Source organism: Panicum virgatum, chromosome 9N (genome assembly GCF_016808335.1).
Source record: "Panicum virgatum strain AP13 chromosome 9N, P.virgatum_v5, whole genome shotgun sequence".
NCBI classification, from domain to species: Eukaryota; Viridiplantae; Streptophyta; class Magnoliopsida; order Poales; family Poaceae; genus Panicum; species Panicum virgatum.
In genome coordinates, this window is record NC_053153.1 from 25,102,064 (window position 1) to 25,125,623 (window position 23,560).

The following is a 23,560-nucleotide window of genomic DNA, read 5'->3' on the forward strand; positions in this document are numbered from 1 at the left end:
AATGGAGGTGGAGGAGGCAAAGGCGAAAGGTAGGTAAGCCGAACGGGCACCCCCACGCCTCTCTTTATAATCACTGCGCCAGGCGGGATCTCCGCAGCGACGCAAAATCCACCGCATTAAATGCGGTAGATTTTGTTATCACTGACAGCTGGGCCCCACACCCATGAAAAGCCCCGCGCACCTCCTGCATCAGAACACACCCAAGACCATCCTTCGAAGCATCACAATATACCGTGAACCTCTTGGTCTGGTCTGGCAGAGTCAGGACTGGCGCTGTAGTCAACCTTTTCTTCAGCTCATCAAAGGCCCTCTGACTCTCATCAGTTCACACGAAAGCCACATTTTTCTCCAGCAAAGAAGTCAAAGGCTTCGCGGTCTTGGAGAAATTCTCAATGAACCTCCGATAATATCCAGCTAAGCCCAAGAATGACCTGACTTCCTTTACTATCTGCGGTGTCTCCCACTCTAGCACATCCTTCACCCTGCTCGGATCAATAGCAATGCCTCCCTGAGAGATAACATGACCGAGGAATGGAACCTCGTCAATCCAGAACTCGCACTTGCTGAACTTGGCATACAACTGATGCTCTCTCAATCTCTGCAATACGAGTCTTAGATGCTCCTCATGCTCTTCTTCTGTCTTGGAGAAGATCAGAATATCATCAATGAAAATCACCACAAAGACATCCAGATAATCCATGAAGACCATGTTCATCAGATGCATGAAGAAAGCCGGGGCATTAGTCAAGCCGAAGGACATGACCATGTACTCATATAGCCCGTACTTGCAAGTGAATGTCATCTTCGGAATATCCCCAGGACGGATCCTCAGCTGAAAATAACCTGAACGAAGATCAATCTTCGAGAATATACGAGCACCTCGAAGCAGATCGAAGAGATCCTCAATACGGGGCAATGGATGCTTATTCTTGATAGTAACTGCATTCAGCTCCCGATAATCCACCCACATCCTCTTCGAGCCATCCTTCTTACCTACCAGCAATAATGGAAAAGCCCAAGGAGAGAAGCTGCGATGGATATAGCCCTTGGCTAGCAACTCATCAATAGTTTTCTTGACTTCTTCATGCTCTATAGGTGCCATACGGTAGGGCCTCTTTGCAATAGGAGCTGTGCCAGGCAAGAGATCAATACAAAACTCAATGGCGCGTTCAGGTGGCATACCTGGCAGATCATCCGGAAAGACATCCGGGAATTTAGACACCACGCGAATACCGTCCGTGGGTCTAGCCTTCATCTGATGAAGAAATCCCGAAGGCTCCACTGCACTGATAACAACCTCTTGGCTACTGGAAGCTGATAGCAAGACTGTCCTCTGCACACAATCTATCCGGACTCCCCACTTGGCCAGAGTCTCCATTCCCAGAATGACATCAATGCCCTTGGTGTCTAGCACCATCAGATCAGTACAGAACTCTACTCCCCGCAAGGAAACACTGACTCTCGGGCAGTAAGTGTGAGACCTCAACCGTCCTCCTGGTGAAGATACTAACAGGCACCTCTTTAATGTGCTAGTATGAATACCATGGTGCTCGAAAAAAGACTGAGTAATGAAGGAATGCGTAGCACCAGTATCGAAAAGCACTGTAGCTGGATATGAATTAACCATGAACGTACCAATAACCACGTTGGGAGCCTCGGCCGCTGACTCGGCCGTCACGTGGTTCACTCTGCCCTGAAGTGGCGCCCTGGGCTGAGCTGGGCGCCCCTGCTGTCCCGCCTGCGCCTTCCGGGGGCAAGCGTTGGCGTAGTGCCCCGGCTGGCCACAGTGAAAGCAGACGCGTGTAAGTGTCGAAGCCTGCTGTCCGGTAGGAGCTGCCGGACGTGGAGTCTGCGGTGCTGGTGGAGCAGCACGAGCCGGAGGTGCCGGTAACCTCTGGCCCTGGCCTGCCTGCTGCTGCTGTCGAGGCGGGTACTGCTGCGGTGGCCTCTGCTGGTACTGCTGAGGAGGCCGGTACTGAGGCTGCTGGTACTGCTGGGGCTGCTGGAGGCGAGGACGAGTGTTGCTGCCAGAAGCAACGGGGACAATCTTCCTCTTCTTGTCCTCCATCTCCAAGTGCTTGCGCTCCGTGTTGAGCGCGCTATCAACCAGATGGTTAAAGTCGTCGAAGCGGAGGTTGAGCAGCGCGTACTGGAGATAGTCCTCAAGACCCTCCATGAAGTGCTCCTGCTTCTTGCGGTCATCCGCAACATCGGCAGGGGCGTAGCGAGCAAGCTGCAGAAAGCGATCACGATACTCCGTGACCGACATAGTCCCCTGAAGTGACAAAGACAGATAAATATCGAAAGATTAACTCAAGATTCATAAGGATATAACAAGGGGCATTAGCTCAAAAGAAACCGCTGAATGATTATATCTAAGATTACCTGCTTCAGTGCAAGGAACTCCTTCTGCTTCATCTTCATAACGCCCGCGGGGACGTTGTGGCTGCGGAACCGCTCCCGGAACTGGAGCCAGGTAAGAGCCTCGCGGTCCTGAACTCGGTGGGACTCCCACCAGTCCAAAACTGCCCCTCGCAGCTGTCCTGCTGCGTACAAGACGCGCTCACGATCATTACACTGGGCGATGTCCAGCTGGCGCTCCACTGCACGGAGCCAGTCATCAGCTTGAAGAGGGTCGGACGTGTGAGAAAATGTCGGCGGGTGACCCCTCAGGAACTCAGCACGCCTGTCGCGAGGCTGCGGCGGTGGAGGAGGCAGAGGCTGAGTGTGAGCATGCTGAAGTGCCTGAACAGTGTTGTTCAGGGTGGCCATCATCTGCATCTGGAGCTGGAAGTACTGCTCCGGAGTCAAAGGCGACGGCATCGGGATCCCGGTCCCCTGGGTGTTCTGACCCTGGTTGTTCTGCCCCTGCTGGTCAGAACCACGCCTGGTGTTCACCATCTGATTTTGGACAAAAGAGTTCACGAGTAAGGATATTGCAGGAATAAATTCAGATGGATATGATAACTCTTTGCGGAAAAAGACTCAGCCATGATAAAGTAGACATGATAGAGTGGACTGTTTTACCCCCAACGATCTAACTCATTTTATTAATTAATTAACTTTAACATAAGAGTGATTTTCTTTAAACAAATTTAAACTACCAAGCTATACAATCATTCAAAAATCCAAATCAAACATGTAGCATAATAACAAACAGACAATTTTCACGACTTAGCCGAGTTTAACATACAACTCGACTAACACAATGCGTCGCGGATCGTGCTATCGTATTATTATAAAAGGGTCACCTAGCTGATATTTATGGTGGTCAGATGACTGATTCAAGCCAAAGTCTACGAAAACTATTATTTAGAGAGAGAAATCAAGGCAAGACGGGTAAAAGTCATAGAATTCAAGGGGTATAATAGCAAAATAGTTTCAACAGACAAGGCTGAGAGAGAAGAAGACTTAAAACTCGACCAGTTCTATCTAGGCTTTCGCCCTACAGTCGATACGGCTCTGATACCACTCTGTAACACCCGGTTTATAAAAGGACATAAACCGAGCAATCATATACGTGCCAGGATCAAGTCACACGTATATACAATAGAATGAACAGTATATCATAGCACATATCACGAATAAGACATAATAAAGTGAATACGAATGTTATTTATTATATTAATGACAAAAAGTCTGATACAGCGGAAGCGAAGTACAAATACGATAAAAACTCTCCGAAGCTGAGCAGGGCGCCACAGGGACGTCGACTGGGAGACGAACGCCTAGAAGTCCTCGTAGTCCTGGTAGCTCCGGGTGAACTCCCTCGTGTCGGTAGGAACTGAGCAGCAGTAGCGTATCCAAGAGGAAAAAGTAGAGAAGAGGCAAGAGTGAGTACACAACTTGTACTCAACAAGTATAACACAAACTATGAGACTCTAGGTTGGCTGACTGACTTCATTAGCTTTTAAGTCTTGGCAAAATTTTATTAAAACTAATTACTACAAGTTGATGAGTTACCATTAACCCAGTTACATAGTAATTAATCAAAATTAATCATGTTGCTACTGAGATCCAAACCACAACCATACCAAAACCCCGAGAGGCACCCCCTCGTCGGAAGGAGCTAACCCCACTAATCAAAAGGAGGATATGGGCCGCTCATGACCGTGAGCACGGCTAGTATACCAGTTTTACACTCTGCAGAGGTTGCACATCTTTACCCACAAGTCGTGAGCTACGCTAGAGGTTCATCACACTTCGTTAGGTGAGATGACTAGCGACTCACTACGAGGCCGTTATAAAGAATCTCGTTGGTAAGGCGTAACCACGAGAGTTAGGTCAGCGACAATGGGGCCCACCTCCAGGGGTACCAGCACCGGAGCGCAATCCTAGCACAGACCAAGCCGGAGGAGCAGGGACCATTGAAGCTTACTACTCTTGCCCCGCAGGTAAGTTACTCCAAACCAAAAAGACCTAATTAGTAAGCCAAGTCTATCCCATTCTAGCCTTGTGGTAGCGCTGTTGTCCCAGGTTGTCGCTCTATGAACCGGTCCTTATGGAGAGTGGCCAACCAAGCACTAAGCACCGTGCTGGCCCCCTAAACCATGTTTCTACAAAAACCATCTTTTAACGAGACGTGAGCCACTCATCACAACACAGAGGGCCACTCTCAGAATTAAGTTCAAGTAAACCATTAATCAAATTAATTAAAAGGACCAGAATGTGTTATAGCGCAGCAACCTAGCACAACTAACCAAAATAAAACCCAAAGGTATATATAAAGGATATAAAGTGGCTAGAACAGTCCTTATAGGCATATAGTATTAAAATGCAGTATGAAAATGTATTTAAAGTGATAGGTGGTGTTCATGTTATACTTGCCTTCCTCGTACTGCTCCTGCTACTGCTCAAAGTGCTCAGAAGACGGCTGCTCCGGGTACTGGTACTGGGGCTCCTCAGATGGATCAACGTCTACTCACGAACACATGGCCAAAACAATGCACAATAATAAGCATACAAGCAAACACTAACAAAAACTAAGAAACAGTACATCAATCCATAAAAACAGCACACTAAACTGGTCTAAAACTATTCTACGCGTTACAACGATTGCGTGGACATAAAGATCACCTAAAACGGAGCTAAAACGCATAATCTACGCTAAAAACAAGGTTCAGGGACCTATCTGCGAGAAAAACTAAGTTCCAGGGGGTTTTCTGCAAAAACCGAGGACTAAAACGTAATTAACCATTAACTCCAGGGTCTAACTCGCAAAAGAACATGTGCTGGACGGTGGGTACTAATTTGTGAAAGCTCAGGGGCTTAAGTGAATAAAACAGGGCCAAACCGTAATTATTTTTGAACATTTTAGGACCGCGGGTTGAATATGGAAAAGTGGAGGGGCTCTTTAGAAAGTTTCCAGGCCGAAGGGGTACGTTTCAATATGGGCGCTTGGATCTGGATCTAACGGTTCAGATCTAAAGGGGTAGGCGATCTAATCTTGTCCGCAGAACACGGATCGGACGGCCAGGGAGGAAAGGGGCGCGCGGGGGCGGCGGCGCGCTACCGCCGGCGACGAATCCCGCGGCGGCGCGGCTCAGGACTCGCCGGAGTTCACCAAAACTGGTGCTCCGGGGGTCGTTTCGACCCGTGCTTGGGTCGGGTGTGTCCAGCGCATTACGCGTGATGCTCCTGGGCCAAAAACAAGGTACGGCGGGGCTCTGCTCGCCGGGCATGGCTGCCGCGGCGGCTCTGCGCGGGCAGGCTCGCTGGCGTGAGGCAGTTTGGGGTCTCTAGGGGCCACGGCTACCAAGACTAGCGCAAAAGAAACGGGGTGCTGTGCAGGTTCTCACCGCGGATTTGAAGGGGAGGTTGCTGCAGGGTAGGTCGGCCGGCGGTGAGGTCTGGCGGCGGTCCGCGACGGAGCTCGGTGAGGTGGGCGTTGGAGTGGCGCTCCGGGCGTCGAGATCCCACTGCCAGGCTCAGAGTGTCCCTGCGGAAGCGTTGTGGGGGTCAGGGAGGACTGAAGCACACCGACGGCGTGGAATCGAGGTGGCGGAGGTGTTTACCGGCGGCGAGGTCGTGGGTGAAATTCGGCGCGATGGTGGTGGAGACCGAGGGCAGCGAGCTCGGGGAAGGTCCTGGGCCTGATGTGGAGCTGTTGCGCGGCCAGAGGTGGTCTGGGGTGCGGCAGGGCGGCGCGGCCGCGGCGGCGCGGAGCCTACTGCGCTACAGAGCAAGGAGAGCGGCGGCGGCTAGGGTTTGCGGGGCGGCGCGTGGGATGGATGGGGTGCGGGGGTTCCGTGGGGGCCAATTAAAGGCCGGACGGGATCTCGGTGTGCGCGCCAAGGTAGGAAACTGGCAAGGTTACGGCCGCGGATCTCGGGGGGATGGACGTTGGCTGTTGCCCGGCGCGGGTGCGGGGGAGAAGACGGGGCCGACAAGCGGGCCCCGCTGGTCAGCGGCGAAGCGCGCGGCGCGGGCTGAGCGGAGAGAGCGGGGGCGCACGCTGGGCTTCTGCGTGCGTCGCGGGCCGAGCGGGAGACGGTGAGCCGAGCGGAGAGAGAGGGCGCTGGGCTGAGGGGGAGAGGAAAAGAGGAGGGATGGGCCGGCCGTGGGGAAAGGGGGCGGCCCGAGAGAAAGGGAAGAGTGAGGGAGGGCTGGGCTGGTCACTGGGCCGAGATGGTCTGGGGTTTGGGCTCCTTTTGCTCTTCTATTTTCTTTCCTTTGCTAACTCAAACCACTCAAACTAAAGCTATTCGAATTCAAACAAAAATTTGAATTCAACAACCTTAAGCACACAAGCAAGAATAAATGTTCCAGCATGAATGCAACAACGAAGGTTTAAACCTATGATAGATTTTAATCACTTATGGAACAAAATTAGATTAAATGCCAGACTAACACAGTAAATCCTTAGAAAATTAAATAAAGCCAATTAAATTTATTAACAAATGCTGAAATTTAAATTAGGGTGTTACACCGAGTCACTACTTCGAGGGATCAACCCTATGCAGGACTTGTGCTCACTCCCGCAAAGGCTCGGGGGCTATTGTCGGGTACCACAATCAGGGGCACCCTAACCTAGGGACTAAAACGCCCTCAAGAGCGCAAAACACGATTAGGCAATCGGGCTCACAGTGCCAACCGCCTCGTCAGACTCTACAGTCATGGCGAGCCAAGGCGAACCGTCTTCCTCCGATCTGAAGGGGAAGAAAGACTACTTGACGGCGATTCTGGGGAGGAAGAAGTCTGGAGGTTGACGAAGCCACCAATGATGACAACTCCATCGTCACTCTGCGCCCGGACACCATGGAGCTCCTCCAGATCTCCTACAACGCCTAAATCCTCTCCAAACTCCCAAGAGGCCCAATACGCACTCAGCCCACGGCCTGACTCCGCGGTATGGCCCATCCGAGGCCCCCTCGAACCCGCTGAGCAATCTTCGCCTCGCTCGAGGCCTCCCTGCCGAGGCCTCCAGCAGTGCACCACGTCTTTGCCTCGCTCGAGGTTAGGACGCTTACCCTCGGAAAGCAGGCCAACTCTGCCTCGTTCGAGACCCCGTCGGCCGAGCCCTCCGCGGGCCTCAGCTCGAGGGGAAACTCCGCCTCGCTCGAGTCTACCCATCGACGGACAGAACAGCAACCCATCTACTCACCCACCCGACTTACAAGCGCATTTAATGCCACACAGCGGGTGTGACCGGAGTCCCGTCCGCCAACTCCGGCCACTGTGCCGCTATTCCCGGCACTGTTCTGATCCTGTGCGGACATGCCTGACACAGCTCCTGCCACTGTGCTACCAACTTCTCGTACTTCCTCTACTGCAGGACCCTCGGCAAGCAAGGGGACAACTCTCGGATGCTGTACGGACCTGGACCAGAACAAGGCCGCCATCAGCAGGATCCTCGGCGCTCCACCGAGTCAAGCGCGGAGGACAGTACGACCAACAGCAACCGCCACACCGCCCATTGGCGCCGCTATACGTCGGTGCATTCTCCGTAGGGCTAATAGGGCTTCCCAGGACGACTCTCATGCCCGACACAATGCTCTCCAGTACACAGCAACAGCAACCCTCCACTGTTCTCCCACGATTCGAGGGGAAGACGACGACTTCAGAGATCTCCGCGTACATGTAACCGCCCCTCCTTGTGCCTATAAAAGGAGGAGGCGGGCTCCTCCCCAGGGGATACGTTTGTTCATCCACGACGCACGCTCAGCAACCGAACACACACTCGCTCTCCTGAGCATCCTTAGCATTCGCAGAGACTTGGGAGCTTCTCTCCCTCTCTCGCCCCGCTTGTATCCCCCTACTACAAGCACCCTGGTGCAAGATAATACAGTGCTCGCACACCCTGCTGGGCGTATGGCCCCGTGGCCGGAACCAGAATAAACCCTCGTGTCATTGTGTTAGCTCTTGCATCAACCATCTAAGGACTGGGACACGCAGCATCATTACTAGTTGGCGCTAGGCCGCGTGGTCTGGACACCGACACACGTTCCCTGTGGATGTGATATCCTTGAATACTCACGGGTGAAAGCTACGACGGTGCGGATTTATTCGCATCGTTAAAATACCCAACAGTACCTATATCCTTCCACCAAGAAGCACTTCTACCCAAGGTAAACTTCCTTTCGAGAACCTTCTAGGAAAGACGATACAATGCTATCAACACACACCATACATCCCGTCCTACCTTTGATCTGTCCTGACAGGACAAACAATGTCTGGTAATCATGGATGGTGATGGATATAATGGCTCTAAGATTAAAGATATGCCGTGTAAAACTGTCAATGGTATCACTACCCTACTTTCATAAAGTTTCCATCTCTTGCATCAGCGGCTCAAGAAAAACATCTATATCGATGCTAGGATGCTTGGGCATATATAAGGATGGATAGCAAAAGACAAATTCTCGTCTGGCGCGGCCATGTAGGCAGGTTGTACATCATCAATATCACTGGCCATGTGCTGTGAGTTCTAGTCCTTTCACCAAATATATTTCCGTCCGTACTAAATCGAACATTTCTCGGATCCTTTTCAGATTCTAAGTAATACTTCTCATCGAACTTCTTCCACTAGCGAGCATCAACTGGATGTCGAAGCTTTCCATCGTCCTTCATGCGTTTATCTGAATTCCACTATCACATTAGTTCGGCGTTCTTTGGGTTTGAGAAGAAACGCCTCAGGCGATCGGAAACTGGCATGTACCACACAACCATGGTAGAAATTCTGCTTTGCTTCTCAGAAATGTCTAAAGTAGTGTTCACTAGCTCAATAGAGGAACCACTATTCATCGCACTCTTATTCTTCCTTTTATTCACATCAGCTAGACTTGATTATTGTTGCCACCACAGTAACCACTATTATTTTTGTATTGACTTGCAAAATAGATCGCAAGGTATTTGTCCTAGTTTTTGAAAGTATCCCCACAATACAAAATATAATGATTTGGACATACATGAATTCTTTCCACACCCATCGTGAATGGGTTGACAAGTTTCTTTGCTCGATATGTGTTGGTTGGCACTTTATTTGGCTTTAGAAGAAACCAAGCCAAGATACGCAACAGACCATCGAAACTACCATCTGACCAACTGTTCTTAGCCTTTAGAGTCAACAGCTCAAGTATGATTTGAAGCATGGTCCAGTGTTTCAGACATCCCTTTGATCGCTCGTATACATTTTCCTTCTCTGATTTTTCACCATCTTGAAATTCACCAACCCCTTGGCACTACCAACCAATAGCTTCGCCTTGGTGTGACATAACAACTGGCTGAAGAAATAACCATCATCAAGTTCATCATCACTACTATCACCATTGATGGCCCCCTTGAAAGGATCGTAATCACACAATGTCGAAGCCTAGAGGGGTGGGGGTGAATAGGCTTTTCTTCAATTTAAAACCCTAAACCCTGTTGTACATATATGGACTATTTAGACAGGTCCACCAGACTGGTCAGACTGGTCTATGTAGGTAGGTAGACAGCAGTAGGGAAGAATCCCCTTCTGAATCTTGAACCTATACAAGACTTGGTGTATGTCTTCTGCAGAGAATTTCTAACAGGGTAGCAAGTTTGCTACACACAAGTAAAGCACAACCAAGTAAATTGAGTGGAAGCACAATTTCAAGCTCAAAGACTCTTATGCAAATGAAGGTGAGGCAAACCGAAATGGAGATGATGCAATAGACACAGTGATTTGTTTCACCGAAGTTCGGATTCATCCCGTGCACCCACGTGTGTTTCCTACTCTTCAATGATGAAGCTTATGGCGACCACAAGGTCAAGCTATCACCTCCTTCCACTATATGACCATGCGCCCTCATGGCATAAGATAGCTGCTGCAACAAACTTGCCACTACTCATCCTGTGCACCCACGTGTGTTTCCTACTCTTCATTGATGAAGCTTATGGCGACCACAAGGTCAAGCTATCACCTCCTTCCACTATATGACCATGCGCCCTCATGGCACAAGATAGCTGCTGCAACAAACTTGCCACTACTCACCACAATCTTGGGAGCTAGCCGACGACGCCTAGCCATCTAGGAGGCTTCACCTCCAGGAGAAACAAATGCTTCAACAAGTTGGCCGACGCAACCACAAGTGCTCAAAGCTAGGGATAATGCTCTCTTGCTCAAATGCTCTCTAGTGTGGCTGCACTCAACCCATCCTAAGGTTTCAAAAAGAATCAAGCAACTCTCACAAAGAGATGTTGGGGAGGACTCCACGAGTGCTTACAAGGCTCTCAAAGTGATCTGAAATGGAAAGGCCTTAGCCCCCACACATGGGTGAAGTCATGGGGTATAAATACCCCTCTATAAAAAATTAGTCGTTTCTCCTGTCACTACTACAATATTCTTTTCAGAGGCGGTCAAAATATATTTTTAGAGGCGGTCAAGGGCAATCGCCTCTGAGCTATCATCTCAGTAAATAAAGTATTTTCCGAGGCGGTTGCACTAGAACCACCTCTGTTAATCGAATAAGAAAATAAAAAAGGGATGGGCCCGCTAAGCCCATCACAGGCCCGTCGAGCCCATCTCTGCCGGAGCCGCCGCCACCTATCGCAGTCGCCGGCGCGCCCTACCCGCGCACCCCACCGCAGTTGTGCTCGGCCGACGCCTCCGCCCGAGCACGCCGGATCCGCCTCGCCGGTTGTCGTGCTCTCCGCCGGATCTTGCCTCCCTAGCCGCGCCACCACCGGATCCGGCCTTAGGTAGCGCGGATTCGGGGGGTGGCAGCGCGGATCCGGTGTCCGAGTCGGCGTCAGGGGAGGTCCCGGCGGCACGATCAAGAGCGCTGAACGGAGCCCCCTGCCCCCCACGCGCGAGCAGGTCCCGGCGGCCGCCGCCACCCTCTTCAGCTGCCTGGAGATACTCGGGCCGCCGCCGCCAGCCTGGAGATCTGGCTCGAGCGCGTCGCGGAGAGAGGGGGAGGGTCTGGAGAGGGAGAGAGACAACCGGCGCGGTTGGGAGAGTGAGGGAGTGAGGGGAGTGAGCGAGAAACCCTAACTGCTATATTTATATTTGAAGGTATCTATCGGGCCGAGTTTGGCTTGGGTGGGCTTGATTTTTTACTGAGGCGGGCTGCTTACAAAAGCCGCCTCTGTTAATCGATATTCTGAGGCGGTTTTCGTAACCGCCCTAGTTAATAAGAAATGACCGCCTCTGTTAATGCTGGGCATTAATAGAGGAGGTTATTTTTTATGCCCGTCTCAAATGCCTTTTTAAAGTGCCTCGCTTAATCCAGAATTGTAGTAGTGTGTCAGCATCAGACTGTTCAGACGGTCCCTTTGACCGGTCAGACCTATCGAACTTTGAAAACTAGCAGTTAGAGCTAAACTTGCTTAGACCGGTTAGACCAATCCCTTGGACCGGTAAGACCTGTCGCACATTAAAAAAGCTAAAGGGTTAGTTCTCTCGGGCTAAACTCTTTAGGGACTGCTATGAGCACTCTGGTTTTGTCTAAACCCACTGATGTTGCATCCCCATTGATAGTACTCAAGCGTACAAATAAAATATACAAACACCACTTGAGCTTCTCATCATGATCATGTCGTCCTTTCTTTGATCAATATTGTGAGGGCATCAACATCTTCAATTCACTGAGCATACACTCTTTGAGCTAGTGACTTTGAATCTTCTTTCGCATAAGAGTGAATTCCATCTTTGATTCATAAGTCACCTCCTTCATTTAAGCAATGACATTCTTCAACATAGAGCTCTCCATGACTCTAGGATCTCTGGTCTTTGACCTATATCGGTTTCCTTGCTCCCCCAAGGCGTCTCTTGTGTAGCCTCTTGAAACACGCCTCTCGGTCTTCTACCTTCATCCTAGCCATTTACTTTTAACTCGCATTGATTTATGTCATGTATGAAATCTTCTTTATCAATTTAAATCCACAATTCAATTTCATATGTAAGCTTTCCAATTTGAGAATATATATATATATAGACACACACACATATACATATATATACATACATACATATACATACACACACACACAGATATATATATATATATGGTCTATTTAGCATGCGGGTTGTTGAATAGATATTTAACACCCATGGCGGAGCAATGACCGACTCTGGTGAGTGCAACAGAATGGAGAAAATTACGGTGCCTTAGTTCCTGGGGAGTAAAATCTCAGTACGAGTATATTTGAATGGATTAAATGGACCTACGACCCTTGATTGACGCGGACCTAGTCTCCATTATTGTATTAAAGCAGTTTTGAATGATTAGTAATTCAAAAAAATTCTGAATGACCAATGAAAAAGGTAATTGAGCTGTTATCACATAAGGAGGTATAGGATAGTAGGAAATGGTTAGAAGTAAAAAGTAGAAAGTAGGAAGTAAAAACTTACTGGTTTGTTTTTTCTTTAATTTGAATGATTGAAGGGAAAAAATGTATTTTGGTATGGGCACGTATTTCGGCATCCACCTGTCCAGTGGCGGAGCCAGGAATTTGCGGCTGTGTATGCCATGTTTCAAAGCAAATACACAATATAATGGACGATAAGTTATAATGATCATAACAAATCTATAATAGTAACCAAAATTTAAGTTCTAAACATGAATAATTAAATAATATTACAGAACAGTGGTCCGAGAGGGCCACCGGTCAGAGGAGGGCCTTGGACGTCGTTGTCTTGGCCGCCGGTGCCCGGTGGGCTGGTGGTAGGCACCTTCTATTCTTCGCAACTCGCGCTAGCAGGAGAGGACGCAAGCCATGGCCCATGTGGGCGAGGACATGAGGTCGCGAGGCCGTCAGGTCTCCGGTTGCCGATCACCAGAGTGGGGGAGCATCCGAGCAGAGAGCCACCGTCCCGTTGAGCACCGAGCACCGACTGGACGCGACTCGCATAGTAGGACACGAGCGGTACTCCACAGCGTTGAGATCACATGAGGGACGTAAGTTTCTGCATTTCTAGGCTTGGTTCGTGAGCTTTGGTGTATTGAGCCAATGAACCATATTTGACAGTATAAGAGCAACTCCAAAAGACTCTCTATATCTTTCCTCTCATTCCTAGGAATAGAGATTTTGATGGAAAAATACCCTACAACAGTTTCTCTAAGTGGCTATCCAAATGTAGCCATCCCCTATTCTGTATTTCTTGCTAACTAAAGATAGATAACGAAAATGGCTTTCTAGAGCGTACACAAGATATATAAAAGCTGTTGGAGAGTGAAAACATATAGAAAACCACTTTGATGTAGAAGGCTCTTCAAATGATAATTTAGATAATGTGTTTTAGAAAAACTCTTGGAGATGCATCTATATATCTTTATTAGTATTTCCTTCCAAATCTTGGGTATGCCAAGGAATACAGGGGCATACCCCTAGCTCCGCCCATGCACCTGTCGGTAGTCACGGGAAGTATGCACAGTCAAATTCAAGTTTTGCATCCTTGGACCTCCGATGAATCATCTCGGCAGTAGAATTCAAGTTTTTCATCCTTGGACCGTAAAAACTATCTCCAGCATTATTGCTATAAATTACTCGATTGTGTAAAAGATTTTTATGGTAGATAGATGTTTTGGCCGGAGCTTCAACGTGATCGACGTTCCATGTTGTGGCCAGAGCTCTAACGAGTTCCATGTTGGCCGTAAGAACACGCGCCGCACACAGTAAATAATAGTAGTAAAAATCACGCATCCTAGATACAATTTTGGTGTAATGCTTATTTTAATGTCATTACCAACAATTACCCTGTCACCTCACCATACAATAAATAAAATAATTACTCTTAAATGTCTGCACGCACATATATAGATGAACAAAATTTGACTATTCCTTGATTTGCTTAAGATCAAAGCATGCATCATTTCCTTGATTTGCACCAAATGGTGGAACAGCCGTGACCAATGGACCTTGTGTCACACATTAATCACTATGTGCAAACAGATGAGTAATTTGGGCCTTCATGCTAGAATATTAATGACTCTTGATCCTTATTACCTCTATTTTGATGGAGAATTTAATGGTAGCTAGAAGTATGCATGTAAGAATATTAATTTCGCATGCAGGCAAGATGTGGATATGTGGATATGTTTTTGTGGTTCAATGATGCTGTCACCTTATGTGAAGTGGATGAGCAATCTTGCATATAAGATGAGGGCATTTGTTTTAAATTTTAGGAGTAATTTTCGTATATTGGCCACCTCGATGATCGACTAGCCCCTCGCAGGTTGCTCAACTTAGCCATAATAAGATAATATCGCGGTGATTGAAGCATAACAAGCAAAATAGTAATTGTTTGATGCACAAAACCGTAATGATCAAATTAAACATATTAAAAACCAAACTTTTGTTTATACATGTACCATATAAGAACTATACTCAAAGTGAATTGTACATGTTTTGTAAATATGTGCTAATAATACATATTACATCTCACAAATCACTAGTTATTTGTACAGTAGTAAAGTAAGTATTTGACAACTCAGAATAGCAAACAAAATATTTAACTAATAACATTTTTATTTTAAGTTTTTGACTTCCTCTATTCCTCCTCCGCAACAGCAATAATCCACCGCTTCAGCTTTGGTATCTTGAAGCCCAAATTCCAGTCTATGAGAGCACAAATTGGTTAGTTCAATAGTTCATCATATCAGCTTCAGTAGCGCGTAGCTAAGAAAAAAAAACGAAACATGATGATATACTTGCAGAATTATTTCCATCAGAGTACGACATCTCATGGACTGCTGAAGTGGTCGTGCAGTTGTATGGCAGCATGACCACATGATTCACATGTTATGAACTAATATAAAGTATGAAAAATACTACTCTAAATAATAAAAAATACTACACGACATAATGAAAGTACTATTCTAAATTGTGGAAAATACTACTTGGATAAGAAAAAAAATACTACTATGATTTATGAAAAAATACTACCCAAAGTTGTGAAAATACTACTAAAATATGAAAAAAATAGTACTCTAAAAATTATTAAAAATACTACTCTAGCATTCATCTGCCCAGCAATGTGTAAGAATATGATTGAAAGAACATAAAAATTGAAATTAACAGGTGAGATTGCCTTATTGATTATAACTCAAGCACCGGGGCGGTCTAACGTGCTGCTTGAGGAAGTAGGAATATGTTAAAAATCAACTCGAGGACTTAGATCCTGCATTCGTTAGTGATTATGTGGTTTCTCTTTCCTCCATGTTTTGGCCGCTACTTCTACTCCATCACACAACTGATGCAGTTTTATTTGACTGATCTGATCCATCAAGAGCAACAATAGATCCGAGGTTACCTGCACCGGTACCGTCGAGGAGCACGTGCACCACCGGATGTCGTGGAGGAAGATGATGGGGCAGATGGAGTTCCTATGATGATTGACCTTGCCGCATGTGCAATTCAGCAGATCCAGCCCTCAACATCCTCGTGGTGCATATCTGTACATCAAGCCATATATAGGAAAAAACATGAATTTTTCCAACTATCTGCGCACTTGCAGATAGGAAATAAGAGGGTGGTACGGATGGGGGCTAACCTGCCGATCACCAATGGAGGGACGCCCGGGGAGTGGCATGTGAGACGGTCGCACACATCTAGACGCATCCTCGATTTGCGCTGCTGATCCATCATTTTGGTATGAAATTGGCTAGGGCCACCTCTGAGAGGAAGGTGAAGAATTTGAAATACCAGCGCAGAGAGCGGCAGGAAAAATGCTAGCTATTTATTGCACAAAGTTGCTGGATAGATAGTGGTACATATTTGGCTATCGGAAAGTAAATACTTCAAGGATTTTATGGTCTCCTAGCAGGCGTTGGATTCTGGCCGGTTGGCTGGCCCATGGGCGGAGCTCCGCCGGTGTGTTAAATACTATTCAACACCCTTGTGCTAAATAGACATATATATATATGTATATATATGTATATATATATATGACATATATATATATATATATGCATAAACTTGTGTCTCATTAACTATGGATAAGCATATCATGTCTCATTCACAAAGTTTTTGCTTGTCACTCTTAACCCTATCATAAATTGAACAAGCCTTAGTTAATGCTAGAGCCTTGGTTTCAACCATGACTAGTTTGCTCTAAATTTTCGTTTCTTAATTTGCTTATCACATATAAATAATGCCAATGGGATATACACATTTGCTTGCAATACATGAGCCATATCATTTAATATCAATTCCTAACACTGCTAGAAAAATGCACATTCGTCTGCGGCCGTTAGTACCGATCACGGTTTCGGCCGGTACTAACGTGCCAATTTAGTACCGGGCCAAAGGAACAGTGCTCATGGGAGCCTATTAGTACCAGCTGGTGGCTCCAGCCGGTACAAAACCGCTCCACCGACAGCGGTCCGCAACGGCTAGCAACCATTTAGTACCGGCTGGTGGCTCCAGCCGGTACTAAACGGCCCCCACGAAATATAATACCGGCTAGTGGCTTCGGCCGGTACTAAGTGGGGCGCTTTAGTACCGGCTGGAGCCACCAGCCGGTACTAATTCGCCAACTATTAATTCACCCCTTTTTCCTCCCCGAGCCCGAGCTAGCCATTTCACTCAGAGAGCAGCTCGAGCTCGGTTCCTCTCTCATTTTAGAGTGGTGCCACCATTTGATCTTTTTTTGTGTGATTTGCACTCATCCAAGTGCACCAAAGGTAAGCAATTTCATCCTCTCTTCATTGATGATCTTTTTGCTTCGTTTTATGCTCCATAGTTAGAAAAATTTGTGATTTTTAGAAATAGTGTAGATGAGCATGCTTTCTTTGATTTATGCTATGATTTGAGATATATATAACCGATGACTTGAATGTTGGAGTAGGTTTATTGGCTAGGTTGAATGTCGATAATTTATAGACATTTTTTCAATGGATTTTGAGAATGAGATGAGTATGTGGTCAGTGGAAAATTTTATAATGAGTTTAGATAGTTCATGTGATTTACTTGTATATATGACAAATGAGTATAGTAGAATTTTTTGTATTATGAATATATAATTTTGACACTCTAGTGATGTATTTATTTAGGCTCACATTGAAACCATCTAGAAGCTTAGAAAATCTTTATTTCGAAACAAGTATATGTCGTTAATCTCCTTTTCAACAGTGATGGCACTACATTTCGGAGATACACGATGCGCTATAAGGACGTCGCCAATGGGCTGGTTGCAACACCAGCACTTGCGGTTAATACGGGCCGTTGTTACACTGAGAGCATATCAACGAGCATGCTGCCTGTGCCAAGTGCTGCGTTCCTATCAACCGTAAATGTTGGTGTTGCGACTGGCCTATTGGTGACGTCCTTGTACCATACCGTGTCCCCCCGAAAGGCAGTGTCATCACCGCAGGATCGAGGTTACCGACATATATATTTTTCGAAATAAAGTTTTTTTTTCTAGATGGTTTCTAGATATTGAAAAGAGTGTTCGCCTGAAACTGAAGGGTGTCAAAATAATTAGGAGTTATAGAGATTTATTTTAATTAATTAGAAATTTATTTCAATTAATCTATTTAGTTTTTTCTGATTGAGGATTAATGTGATTTTGCATTATAGTTCACAGACACTTATCAGCAAGTGTGAAATGTAAACGATTGTTATTTGTAAGAGTAATTAATGTGATCATTGTAATTGTAATAGTAATTAATATTTACATTGTAATTGTAAGAGTTTTTTCAATCAATTTGAAAGTTAATGTGATTTATCTTAATTAATTTATTCAGGTTTTATTGTAATTGTAAGAATTTATAATGTTGTGAAAAATAAAAGTATTTTCCAGTAAACTATGGCTTCAGCAGCTAGAGGGAGTGGCGCCGGTGGGGGTGATCGTTGTCCTTCTGGAGAGAAGGGCACAACTCCAGTAGGTCGCCGGTCCAAGAAACCTAGCGCTTTTCATAGGGCAGTGCTCCGTTATTTGGAAAAACATATAGAGAATGTATGGCAAGGGGCGAGGAACCTCCGTTTGATCTTGATGATTTGTTGCGGCGGTACGGTTCGTCACCACCAAACCCGGAGGTTCCAGCTTCGCCATCTTCTTCTGCACCAGCAAGAAATCCGTCAGAGCATTCTGCATTCCCACGCAATGACAGTTGAAAACCTATGTGATGTTTTGTGAATTTTTAAGTTGCATGTTGGTTGTTGGGATGTTTGTGTTCGTTTTTGAATGTAATCTATGTATGTGTTGTTGACTAAATCATGCCAGATGGTTGAAGACTTATGTGTTGTTGAATAAATTGTGTTGGATGTAATAAAAATGTTTGTTATTACAAAATTGTGAAGTTCTTTTCCACTGAATGAAATTGCTTATCCAACGAGAATATATTATTTGTAGATGGATCGACAATGGATGTACGGCCAGCGGTCCACAATGGCATGGATTAACGATCTTAAAACTTTCCTCGATGCTGCTGAGACCCACAAGTCATTGAAAGGTTTCATGTTCTATCCATGCCGCATTTGCTGAAATCAAAAGGAGTTCTCAAAAAGACATACTCTACATGTCCACTTTTTTGAAAAGGGATTCATGGATAACTATACTCTTTGGACCAAGCACGGTGAACCTAGAGTTCCGATGGAAGACAATGAAGAAGATAATGATGATGATAACATCCCAGACTGGGCTCACTTGTATGAAGCAGGTGCCTTCGAAGATGAACCAATGCATGAGGCAGAAGAAAATGCTGCATAAGAACAACAACCACCTGACGAACTAGGTCAGGTTTTAGTCGATGCACACAAAGACGCTAAAACATTGAAGGAGTCAAAGAAGTTTGAGAAGATGTTGGAGGATCATAGAAAAATGTTGTATCCAGATTGCAAGCAGGGGTTAAAAAAATTGGGCACCACACTGGAAATGCTGCAGTGGAAGGTAGCGAATGGTGTTTCCGATAAGGGATTTGAGGAGTTACTAGGACTTGTAAAGAAGATGCTTCCAGAGGGGAACGAACAGCCCCCGACAACTTACGAAGCCAAAAAGGTTGTTTGCCCTGTTGGGTTGGACGTACAGAAGATTCACGCATGTCCTAACGATTGTATCCTCTATCGCAGTGAATACGAAGAACTAGATGCATGTCCTGTCTGTGACGCAAAGTGGTATAAGATCAGCCAAAATGATCCTGGTGATGTCGACGGTGAGGCCGCAAGGAAAAAAGTTCCCGCTAAGGTGATGTGGTATTTCCCGATAATACCACACTTGAAGCGCTTGTTCAGAAACAAAACAAATGCTAAGTTGATGCGGTGGCACAAAGAAGAGCGTAAGCAAGATCAGCTGATGAGGCACCCTGCAGATGGGTCTCAGTGGAGAAATGTGGATAGACAATTCCCAGATTTTGACAGCGACCCAAGGAATATAAGGTTTGGTTTAAGTACAGATGAAATGAATCTATTCGACGAGTGGGGGAGCAGTCACAGTACATGGTCTGTGACCCTTTGTATGTTTAACCTTCCTTCTTGGCTATGCATGAAGAGAAGTATATATTGATGTCGGCGCTTATCCAAGGCCCCAAACAACCTGGCAACGATATTGATGTGTACCTAAGACCATTGGTTGATGAGCTTTTATTGTTGTGGAAGACAGAAGGTGTACGTGTGTGGAACGAGTACAAACAAGAGAATTTCGACCTCTGAGCATTGCTTTTCGTAACCATCAATGATTGGCCTACACTTAGCAACCTGTCCGGGCAGTCAAACAAGGGATATCAGGCATGCACCCATAGCTTAGATGAAACCGACAGCTTGTATCTGAAAAAGTCTCGGAAGGTTGTCTATATGGGTCATCGTCGATTTCTTCCCCTCAAACACCCCTTGAGAAGGAAAGGGAAACATTTCAAAGGGGAACCGGAAACTCGTGCTAAGCCTATGTTCCATGACAGAAAGCGTGTTTTCTCTATGATAAAGGATGTTCATCTAGTGTTCGGAAAGGGTCGCGGCAGCCAACCAGTTCCGAATGATGAAAACGGCCATGTACCGATGTGGAAGAAGAAGTCTATATTGTGGGAGCTACCTTATTGGGAAGTCTTGGAGGTCCGCAACGCAATTGACGTCATGCACCTGACAAAGAATCTTTGTGTGAATGTACTAGGTTTCCTTGGTACTTATGGTCAGGGAAAAGATACACTAGAAGCAAGATGCGACCTGAAAGAAATGAAACAACGAGAAGATCTTCAACCTGAGAAGAGATAGAAGGGACAACACTACTTACGTCCTGCTAGCTACACTCTTAGTAAAGAGGAGAAGCAAAGCATGTTTGATTGCTTCAACAGTATAAAGGTACCGTCCGGGTACTCGTCAAATATACAAGGAAGATTAAATATGAAGGAAAAAAGTCCACAAATTTAAAGTCTCATGACTATCACGTCCTAATGACACAATTGCTTCCAATTGCGTTGATGGGTATTCTACCGGAGAATGTTAGATTGGCAATTGTGAAGTTATGTGCTTTCCTCAACAAAATTTCACAGAAGGCAATCGATCCTGAGAAGCTCATACAACTATAAAATGACGTTGTGCAATGCCTTGCCAGCTTTGAGATGGTATTTCCACCTTCATTCTTTAATATTATGACACATCTCTTGGTTCATATTGTCAAAGAGATAAATATTCTGGGACCTGTATTCCTACACAACATTTTACCTTTCGAGAGATACATGGCGGTTCTTAAGAAGTATGTTCGCAATCGTTCTCGACCAGAAGGATGTATCGCCAAGGGCTATGGAACAGAGGAGGTCATTGAGTTTTGTGTTGACTTTATTGATGATCTTAATCCAATTGGGGTCCCCATGTCACGCCACGAGGGGAGACTGAAGGGAAAGGGCATACTAGGGAAGAAATCTAATATGCACATCCCGGAGAGTGAAATCCGCAAAGCAAACTTCATCGTTCTACAAAATTCATCCCTCGTGACTGCATATATGGATGAGCACATGAATATCGTAAGGTCTGAAAATCCAGGGAAGCCTGAGGCCTGGATTACAAGGCATCACATAGATAACTTTGCTGTTTGGCTTAGAGCAAAATTGATGGGTGACGGCACGATTGTAGATTAACTTTAATGGCTGACAAGGGGCCCATCAATGACAATCATGCAGTATGAAGGGTACGAGATTAATGGGTATACATTTTACACAAGAGCTCAAGACGAAAAGAGCACCAACCAAAATAGTGGTGTGCGTATAGACGCAATAGACAATGATGGAAATAAGGACAGCTACTTCGGAGTCATAGAGGAGATATGGGAACTAGAATATGGGTCTTTGATGATTCCTTTGTTTCGGTGCCAATGGGTGAACCGAGCTGGAGGCGGCATAACGATAGACCGGTATGAGATGACAATTGTGGACTTCAAAAAGAATGGATAAAGACGAACCATTCGTCCTAGCCAAGGATATCGCACAGGTGTTCTATGTGAAGGACATGTCAATCAAGCCTAGGAAAAATTCAGTCAAGTCCGACGACAAGCCAAAACACCACATAGTTCTTCCAGGAAAACGAAAAATCATTAGAGTTGAGGATATTTCGGACAAGTCAGAAGACTTTGATCATTTTGATGACCGTCCTCCGTTCTCGGTTGATGTTGACCCAAATATCTTGTTAGCCAAAGAGGACGCTCCTTATTTACGCCGCGATCACGACCAAGGGGCGTTCGTCAAAAAGAAAATTGTAAATGTTTCATTAAATAATGTTGAGTCATAGTATCCATTATGTTTTACTTTATTGTTCATTTGATCAAGTGATTTATGTAATAATATATATTTTTTGTGGTAAAAAATAATATCATTTAGTATTGTTTACCTATGTATTAATTGTTCGTTCTATGTTTGCATCTTCAACATGATCCCCTTCATTGTCTACTCCACTATTACCATTTTTCTTGATCTAAATAACATATATTAGCATTTTCATGAATTTTTTGAAATATGTTACAAACCAAAAACATTTAAAAGGAAAATAAAACAATTTTTATACGCATATACCTATATTCTACAAAATTTTCATAATGAAAAGTATTATACAATAATTTTGCATGTTCAAAATATTATATCCTTCTATTTTAAATGCATTTATCAATTTTTTACACATTAGAAAAGCATAATCCATATCCAAAATAATGGCTGCAAAATATTAAATTTTTTGTTTTAGTACCGGGCAGGGTGCCTCCATGAAATTTTCCCGCCGGTGGAGGCGGTTTAGTACCCAGGCAGAGCCTTGGCCAGGTACTAAAGTGTCCACATTAGTACCGGGCCATGGTAGCGCCCAGTATTAAATGTCCCATGAGCCAGTTTAGTACCGGGCGCAGCCACGGCCCGGTACTAAACTGCCCTCCTATATATATATCTGGGACTTAGATCGATTTCATTCCCCTCGATCTCCCTCTCGTCGTCGTCGCCGGCCGCCGTCCCCCACGAGCACCCCGTCCCGCCCGACACCGCCGCCGTCCAAGACCGCCACTGCGCCATCCCGCCCGCGCGCTCCTCGACCGAGAACGCGCCGCATCGGCCCGAGCGCTCCTCGACCCCGGCCCGCCTTGCTCGATCGTCCTCGACCCTGGCGGCGGGCCGCCGCCCGTCTGTGCCGACCACGACGCCCTCGACGGCCACCCCGCTCCCGGCGTGCCGCATCCCCTCGCACGCCGCCGCCACGGCCTCACCGCGCCGCCCGGCCCCGACCCTACGCGTCCACCCGCGGCGCCGCCTCCTCCCCTCGCCGACGTCTGCCGTGCCGACCCCGACACCCTCGACCGCCACCCCACCCTCGTCCGCCGTCGCGCGCCGCCGCCCCGGCCTCACCACGCCGCCCGTACCCGCTGCCCGGGCACAGCAGAGAGAGGGCTAACGTAAGCCCTCTGCTGACGTCAGCACAACCAATGCTGACGTCAGCATATGTATTTTTTAATAGGAAATGGTTAGAAATAGTTGAAAATTATAGAAAAATTGTAGAAAATATTTGGATATTATAGGAAAAATTATAGAAAAAATTTATATGAAAATAGTTGGAAATTTATGCAAAAATTGTATGATTTTCTAGAAAATCATAGAAAATGGATGGAAAATCGTAGAATTATGTACTTATTGTTGAAAATTGTTGGAGAATTATGAAAAATCGTAGAAAATAGTTGGAAAATCGTAGAATCATG